Source organism: Polyodon spathula, chromosome 9, assembly GCF_017654505.1.
Source record: "Polyodon spathula isolate WHYD16114869_AA chromosome 9, ASM1765450v1, whole genome shotgun sequence".
Lineage (NCBI taxonomy): Eukaryota > Metazoa > Chordata > Actinopteri > Acipenseriformes > Polyodontidae > Polyodon > Polyodon spathula.
In genome coordinates, this window is record NC_054542.1 from 35,377,289 (window position 1) to 35,386,430 (window position 9,142).

Genomic DNA, 9,142 nt, shown 5'->3' on the forward strand with positions numbered 1-9,142 from the left:
GCTATTCATAACTAAATGGCCTCAAGAATGGTGGATCACCCTTCCAAGTCATGGCAGATGAGGTCCTTGGATTATGACCTGCTCAAGCAGGCGAGCTTCCAGCGGCTAAACGTCGCTGGGGAGACCTATCGCCGCCAGTTCAGGGAATACCAGTGCCCCCCTGGGGTCAGGCCCCTACCTGTTGATGAAGTGGTTGAACTTGTAGCTATGGAGCAGCCACAACCCCACCATGCTGGAGGAAGCCATAATCCTGACCAAGGTCTTTGAGGATTCTTTGCCTTCGAGTCCAGCTACCTCTCCTTCATGTTCATTATGGGAATTGTTTATTTATTTATTAGTTTAAAAATGTTTAACAAAACGTGGCCTAAAGTTTTTGGAACATTGATAAGTTTGAGATTCAAAAGTCTGCGCGATGTATTTAACACCCAAAATAATTTTGAATGAGCAATATATTATATTTAATTTGGTATTATAATTATGTAAAAAACGCTTGATAAAGTATTTTATTTTTATTGATGTATAAATTTCCAAAGATACAATTTTTTGTATATATAAAAACACATAGGGTTTTTTTTACTGTAACATTTTAAGTTTATTGTTTATTTCAGCTTAATATGAAAGTTAAACTGTATGTAGACTAGAGCAAAACCTTTGTAAATCTGACCTATAATCAAGGTGTGCTTTCTACAAACACAATTCTAACTACCTTTAGTGTGAGTTACAGAAACTGTTTGCTTGTTTTTTTTTTTTTTTTTTTTTTTTTTTTTTTTTTTTTTTTTTTTTTGTCACATATTATAATCTTGCGTCTGACATTTTATAAACTTGGAAAACAGGATATTGTTCAATGTAGGCCCTATATTTTGATTTACACAAATAAGAGCAATTTTGTTACCTATATTGTGTTTGCCACAAATACAAGTTTATTCAGGCTGATAGGGAGAGCAAAGTATAATGCTGCCCATGGCATGTTACTTGTTCATTCTTGTTGCCCATGGGCCAGCAAAGGTTCGGAACACTGGTATAGAGTATCCCAAGCCCTGGGCACAGGACAGCTTGTAACCCAATTGTTGGTTACAAAGGATTTCCAGCCCGAGGTCCTGCGGTTGGCCCACTCTATTCCCTTTTCTGGACACTTGGGTTATGGAAAGACTTTGGATCGGATATTGGCCTTGTTTTATTGGATGGGAATTCATGACGATGTGAGGAAATATGTGGAGGAGTGCCTGGAGTGCCAACAGGTATCACCGGGGTGGGTTTCCCCTTAAGGGAACACCTTTTGAAAGGATTACAATGGACATAGTGGGTCCATTGAGCCCCTCTGACTCTGGATATCCCCACATTTTACAAGTGGTGAACAAGCTATACAGAGGCAGTACCACTGAGATCCACTTGTGCATCGACAATTGGCAGAGAGTTAGTTCAGATAACATTGAGAGTAGGGATCCGCAAACGGACGGACTAGTGGACTGGTTTAATCAGAACTTAAAACAGATGCTGAGGCAGTTTGTCAAGTAAGAGCAGAACAATTGGACGAAACTGCTTCCCTATCTACTTTTTGCAGTGAGAAAGGCGCTGCAGAGCTCAACAGGGTTTTCTCCCTTTGAGGCATCCTCAGTCTTGTAATAGAGGGGTGGGAAGACCAAACTAATAACTCCAAAAATGTAGAGAAACATGTACTACTTTTGAGAGACCGCCTGGGGTTGGTTGGTCATTTAGCACAGGAGAATTTAAAACTGGCTCAGCAGTTTTTTCTGATGTTCCCAGTAGAAGTAATGCTACTGAACATGCTGTTGTCACGCCGCCAGATGTCAAGGTAATGGAGAGATCATATCAGATCCCGAAAAGTCATCTGGATGCAGTTTGCACTGAGGTGAAGGCCATAGTTAACCCCCTGGTTGATCTCACCAGAAAAAATAGACCAAATTTAGTGAAGTGGCCAGCTGAGTGTCATGGGGCCTTTGACACGATACAGAGGATACTGCCAAGCCACTGTCCTAATTACACCAGATTTTAGAAAGGAGTTTATCCCTCGTACTGATGCCTCTGATGATGGTCTGGGGGCTGCCCTGTCCCAAGAAGTAGATGGAGTAGAACATTTCATTTTATACCTGAGCAAGAAAATGGAGCTCAGGGAGAGAAACTACTCCGTAATCAAAAAGAGTGTTTGGCCATTAAATGGGCTGCACACACTCTTCGATATTACTTATTGGGATGTTCCTTCCTCCTCATTACGGACCACTCCCCTCTTAAGTGTTTAAATATAATGAGGGACACGAACGCCCGGATAACTCAGTTGTATCTGGCGCGGCAACCCTTCGACTTCCGAGTAAAGCATCATGCAGGCAAAGAGCACCAAAAAAGTTTTTATTTTTTCTCGGAAGGGGGGGACATAATCTGGGGAGTAAGGGTCAGTCGAGTGTTCCTTTGGCTCCACTCTGAACGGGACCGTTATTCAAATTGTTTTGTTTTATTTAGCAAGAAAAACTGTTTCTACTTACTGTACACTTTGGGACTCTATTAGAAGTCAAACATAAGTTCAACACCCATGTTAAAATGAGTAATAAATACTAAATAGAATTAACGAAATAAAGACAAAAGACAGAAAAAAAGAAAACAAAGCATTACCCTTTTTTTGTTTCCTTTTGTTTAGTGATGCATGTCTTGTGTATTTAACTTTATCAATAATTACTCCTGGGTTTAGCTTTAACTTTATTGAAGTCTTGTGATCCCTAAAGCAGTTGAATGGTAAATGAGCCAGAGAGATTCAGCCAACCAACTCGGGTTGTTCAGGACAGTTCAAACCAGTAAGAACTACTTCCCAAGGCTGAAGTGGCAAGATCAGAGAAAGAGTGAGAGTACATTGTAAATTCACAGTACATTGACACTATGCAGAGCGAGCAGGAGACAGTTTAAACTGGCAGAGAGCCTGGAAATCATTTAAATTTTATTTTATTTACCTTTTCCAAATATTTAAACTGGAAATATGTATTTCAACATCAGCAAATCCACTTTCTGCATTTAATCAATATTGGGAAGTTAAAAAAAGTAAAATAACTACAACGGGGTTTGAAAATCCAATGGTCACTAGAGTTGACACTTTGCTTCAGGCAAGTAATTATCAGGAGGCGTTTAAAAGTGTAAAACAATGTTCAAATACTACTGGCAAATGTTCCTTGTCCATGGTGTTTTTTGTTGTTGTAGCCAAGTATAAGCCATAGAAAACCAGTGAAGGAAACCAAACCCCTATAAGGTCACTGGGAAGGGTGAGGTACCTGTACAATATTATTTAAAAAAGAATTATTAATAAAACTATGTTATGTCACCCTTTGCTTATTGTCACTGCAAAAAATAAATACATAAGTAAATACAAATGATTAAAGAGGACAAGCTCCTTATAATATCACTTTGTTTAGTGTCACAATCTACTGCATATATTTGTGCTGCATGTAATCTTAATTTTGTTAGACATTACAATGTGTTATATGTGGACAGTACAGTAGACTGCACACATGTGTAGAAAGTGTATGAACGAACACTCTTGTAGTCACTGCAATACCTACTGTAGTACTATGCTTCATGTTCCACGGCAAAGCAGGAATATTTGTTTGAGCAACGCTGATTTAATGCTGATTCTTTAAGCAAATACAGTAAAGTGAAGTCACTTATTTACATAATTTGTGTTGGCTTTACTCAAGCAGACAAGGCCTTTGAGTTACATCCACCCTGTGTTTCCTGAACAGAGAGCTTATTCTGAAACAAAAGGCATGTTGACTCCATTTCACTACAATGCCCTATTGCCTTCATGAGGTTGTGGCAGTTCAAGGTAGTGATAGCCTGTTATCTCACCTACACATAATAAACAGAGCTGATACCAGATTGGCTATTTCTTGAGATTGTGCTGCTTTGCATGACTAAATTGTCTTTCCTTCCAGCCAGGCAAACTGTGGTAGATCAAGCTATATGTTTGATGCTGTTGTTTCCCTGATTTATTCAGGTGCCAGGGGCATTTTTTTTCTTACCTCAATGAGCTTTGATAATTTAGAACCCTGGTAGAGTACATACCAAGACAAACAAAATGAATCCACCCTGTTATTTGCCTGCAGTGTGAAATTTAAAACCATGAAGCAGCTTTCAAACTCAACAAAGAAAACAATGACAGGAGCAAATTTCAAGGAAACAGCCACCAGTCACTTCTAGAAAATGAGACAGAACGATACTAACATTGTTGTAAAGAATAAGCTCAGTATGGGCTTATTGGCGAAACTAGAAAATCAGCAGCCATGCATATGATTGCAAACTAGTGGGTGAATTGCAATGAACTAAAAGTAGCGTAGTAACTGGGGATGACCCTGTGGTTTATTATGGATGGCAGTACTAATGAGAGTCTGCAGGATAGTTTGGATTGTAACTAATCAAGGGTAAGTTTTAAGTAGAAGAATGGAAAACAAGGTATTAAGTTAGTCCAGTGTTTGTTCATACTAAGTTTCATATTTAAAAATATTTTAAGACTTTAATCTTTAAAGGTGATTTAAAAGCTGTACTTCTTTTCCATTCCTTTTCAATTAAAGGCAAAAATGGTGATTCCTGACTGCACCCTGTTTCTGATGTACTATTTACTAAACCATTTGTTTCTTCATCTGGCATGTACACGTTTGTGTTTTGTTTGCTAATATTTTTGTCTGTGAATTCGACAAATGCTTGTTTCTGTTTAGAATGGCCACGCTACCAAACTGCCTATGATTACTTCCACGTTCGAGTCTTTTTTTGCTTCCTGAACCTGACCCTGGAGCAGCTTCCTTGGCTGCTCAAGTCACAGCTCACTGAACCAGCAGCACAAATCCACTCCATTCATTTTAAAAATCAAAACAAAGCGGCCTGTGAGGGCTCCCATAGCAACCGGCTCCAAGGGGAAAGCCACTAGAACTACCTTGTGGTCCAGAAGTGAATGTTCCTTGTTAATATGCTTGCTTAGGAGCTGCAAGATAGATTGTTTGCACCCAGGCCAGCATGTTATACATGCCAAAGGAAGTAAATACAACACAGTATAATCTAAACAGAACTAGTGCACATATTGAGGAACACCCTTGTTAATTTGCATAATACAATAATCAAAGCTGTCACTTTTTAGTTAATGATTAAAACAAAATGTAATAGCTGTCAAACACCATGGAAAGGTATCTGAAAAAGGAAGAAATAATAAAAAGAAAATCATCCCCACACTGTTTAGAAGCTTCCTACACTGCTGATGTTTGTAGAGAACTTTAACTTTAACTAGTTGTTGTCTCCTTCAATCAGAAATTTGTGAATTAAAATGGTATAGGGCTGCCTTTGCTCAAATAAATGGCTTGAGGTAGTGGTAAAGCATTCATTCAGTCACTGTTCTATTAAGACCTGTCACTGTTAAGGCATAGCAATAATACATCTGTATTAATTACTTTTTTAAACGTTAATTATTCTGCTTTTATTTCTTCACTACTGGCTTTTTTTTCTCAGGGGGTTGATGAGTGGAAAATGAACGAGCCTTTATGAGATAAAAAGAAAGCATTGTTTTTGCTGGGCAAACATTTGCTGTCAGTAGAACACCTACCATAATGCAAACAGGCAAAACATTATAATAATTCCCAGTGAAATAGAAAACATTCCAAACCCCAAATCATTTTTCAAATAGCTGGGAAAAAAAAAAAAATCTGCAGAAGCACTGCACAGCATTTTAAAACATTACTGTCCTCTGTGAAACATTAACTTTGTGCAAGAGAGTCCAATTGCAGATTGCCCCCATTGTTCCACAGAAAACACTGATCCTAGAACACAGACTGTACTGTACTATGAACTGCTCTGCAACGGACGCAGAAACATGAGCGCAGATTTGTTAAACAACATCTTTACTTATAACAATGCTGTACTGTTGCAAAATGAAGAAACAACAATAGTGCAATGTGTTTTGTACTGTTTAAAATATAATGTAAAATCTATCTGAAGTCGAATCTAGTTCCCATCAGTCACATATGGTGATGAGAGACGGTGAAGGTTGGGGGAGGTTTGGGGAAGTATATAAGAAGGTTTTTTTTTTGCTTTAATTAGTCCGTAATTACAAAAAAATAAAAAATCCAATGCAAGCTTATATAATGGGAACTGTCCAATATGCCAGAAGGCAGGGCCTCTTATTTTGTGGTAGGTTGGTCCTGTATGGGTGCTTCAGAACATGCAATAAAGATGCTTTTCACTCCCTGATTATTCATGTGATATGTCTTTTAAATTCACAAATTCCTGTCAAAAGACCAGCAGGCTTGCAGATGGTTTTACTCCTCACTCTAATTGGGCAACAGAAAGTGTGGCCGAGGAAATATGAACACATTTGACCAATATCATGAAAGAATTGAGACAACAACTACAAATGAGCCAACTGACATGCATGTTTATCTATCAATTCACATGTGCATTCTCAAAAATAGCTGAGATAAATAAATGCTGTCTGTGCCTGTGGAAAGTGATCGCATTAATTACTGCCCTCCTTTTATTTTCATATTCAGCCAGAGTTAAGAGTGTCCCTACCTAACGCTCTGAGCAGTGCCTTGCTATTGATATGCTGTGTGTCAATGCAGTGTACAACATTCCTTTGGTATTATAAAGCACCACGTCAGCTGGCTGATTGTAAGCTGATTCACACTGGGTGATTATGCTGCACAATCTGCTGAATGTAAAGGCCCATTGTTGCTTTTCAAGAGCGGACAAGTTCTTTCCTCAGCAGTGTTCCAAGAAATTGTTACTTCAAGGGTTTGGGTTACCAGAGAACTCTCCTGTTTGTGTTTGATACTGGCAGATATACTCTCCTTAAGCTCAGAAAGCCTTTTTCAGTCAAAGTAGAAAAGATGCACGTGTTTTCATACGTCTTAAACTTCTTGAAAAACGAGTTCAGTTACTACCCAAAATTTCATATTTATCATTTTGTGGGGCCACCTATGTCCTGGATTAAAATGTCTTCTTTGAAATTCATCAGCAAGACTGTCTTATGTCTGAAGGACATTTTTGGGGGTGATCTATATAGACAGAGAGTAGGTGGGATTGGCAGAGTTGAATGGTCACATTGTAACATGATCTGAATGGAACGAGGAAGGGTGTTCAAGCCATATTCTTCAAGCTCAAACCAAAAAAATAAATATCTAAAATAATAATAATAGTAAAGAGAGAAGAAAAAAAAAGGAAATAGAATTAGAGGCGCAAAACAATTACATCCCTAAAGTAGACAAATCTAAATGTAAAACTAAATTGCCAAAATGGTTTAACAGATCAATTAAAAAAAATATTCAGCGAAAAAAGGCACTTTACAGAGCATTAAAAAAGGACCAAAAAGAAAGTACGCAGAAAGAGTACACAGAACTGAAAACGCAAGTCAAAAAGGAAGTTAGAAAGGCCAAGAGAGAAATAGAAATGAACATTGCTAAGGGAGCTAAAAACAATTCCAAAATGTTTTTGCAATATTACAACAGCAAGCGAACATTCAAAGAGGACATTAAATGTTTAAGAGATACAAATGGCAAAATGAGGCAGAAGTGTTAAAGGAACTAGGAGCTCTTAAAAGAAACAAATCCCCTGGGCCGGATGAGATCCTCCCAGTAGTACTCAAAGAAATGAAAGAAGTAATTTACAAACCACTAACCAAGATCATGCAGCAGTCTCTTGACACAGGGGTGGTACCGACAGACTGGAAAATTGCAAACGTAATACCGATCCACAAAAAGGGAAACAAAACTAAACCAGGTAACTACAGACCAGTAAGCCTGACTTCTATTATATGCAAACTTATGGAAACTATAATAAGATCCAAAATGGAAAATTACCTATATAGTAACAGGGTCCTGGGAGACAGTCAATATGGTTTTAGGAAAGGGAGATCGTGTCTAACTAACTTGCTTGATTTTTTTGAGGATGCAACATCAATAATGGATAATTGCAAAGCATATGACATGGTTTATTTTGATTTCCAGAAAGCTTTTGACAAAGTCCCGCACAAAAGATTAATTCTCAAACTGAACGCAGTTGGGATTCAAGGAAACACATGTACATGGATTAGGGAGTGGTTAACATGTAGAAAACAGAAAGTACTGATTAGAGGAAAAACCTCAGAATGGAGTGTGGTAACCAGCGGTGTACCACAGGGATCAGTATTAGGTCCTCTGCTATTCCTAATCTACATTAATGATTTAGATTCTGGTATAGTAAGCAAACTTGTTAAATTTGCAGATGACACAAAAGTAGGAGGAGTGGCAAACACTGTTGCAGCAGCAAAGGTCATTCAAAATGATCTAGACAAGATTCAGAACTGGGCAGACACATGGCAAATGACATTTAATAGAGAAAAGTGTAAGGTACTGCACGCAGGAAATAAAAATGTACATTATAAATATCATATGGGAGATACTGAAATTGGAGAAGGAATCTATGAAAAAGACCTAGGAGTTTTTGTTGACTCAGAAATGTCTTCATCTAGACAATGTGGGGAAGCTATAAAAAAGGCTAACAAGATGCTCGGATACATTGTGAAGTGTTGAATTTAAATCAAGGGAAGTAATGTTAAAACTGTACAATGCACTAGTAAGACCTCATCTTGAATATTGTGTGCAGTTCTGGTCACCTTGCTATAAAAAAGATATTGCTGCTCTAGAAAGAGTGCAAAGAAGAGCGACCAGAATTATTCCGGGCTTAAAAGGCATGTCATATGCAGACAGGCTAAAAGAATTGAATCTGTTCAGTCTTGAACAAAGAAGACTACGTGGCGACCTAATTCAAGCATTCAAAATTCTAAAAGGTATTGACAGTGTCGACCCAAGGGACTTTTTCAGCCTGAAAAAAGAAACAAGGACCATGGGTTACAAAGGGAGATTAGACAAAGGGGCATTCAGAACAGAAAATAGGAGGCACTTTTTTACACAGAGAATTGTGAGGGTCTGGAATCAACTCCCCAGTAATGTTGTTGAAACTGACACCCTGGGATCCTTCAAGAAGCTGCTTGATGAGATTCTGGGATCAATAAGCTACTAACAACCAAACAAGCAAGATGGGCCGAATGGCCTCCTCTCGTTTGTAAACTTTCTTATGTTCTTATGTTCTTAATTACATTTGAAGCCACTTATTTTTTAAGTTA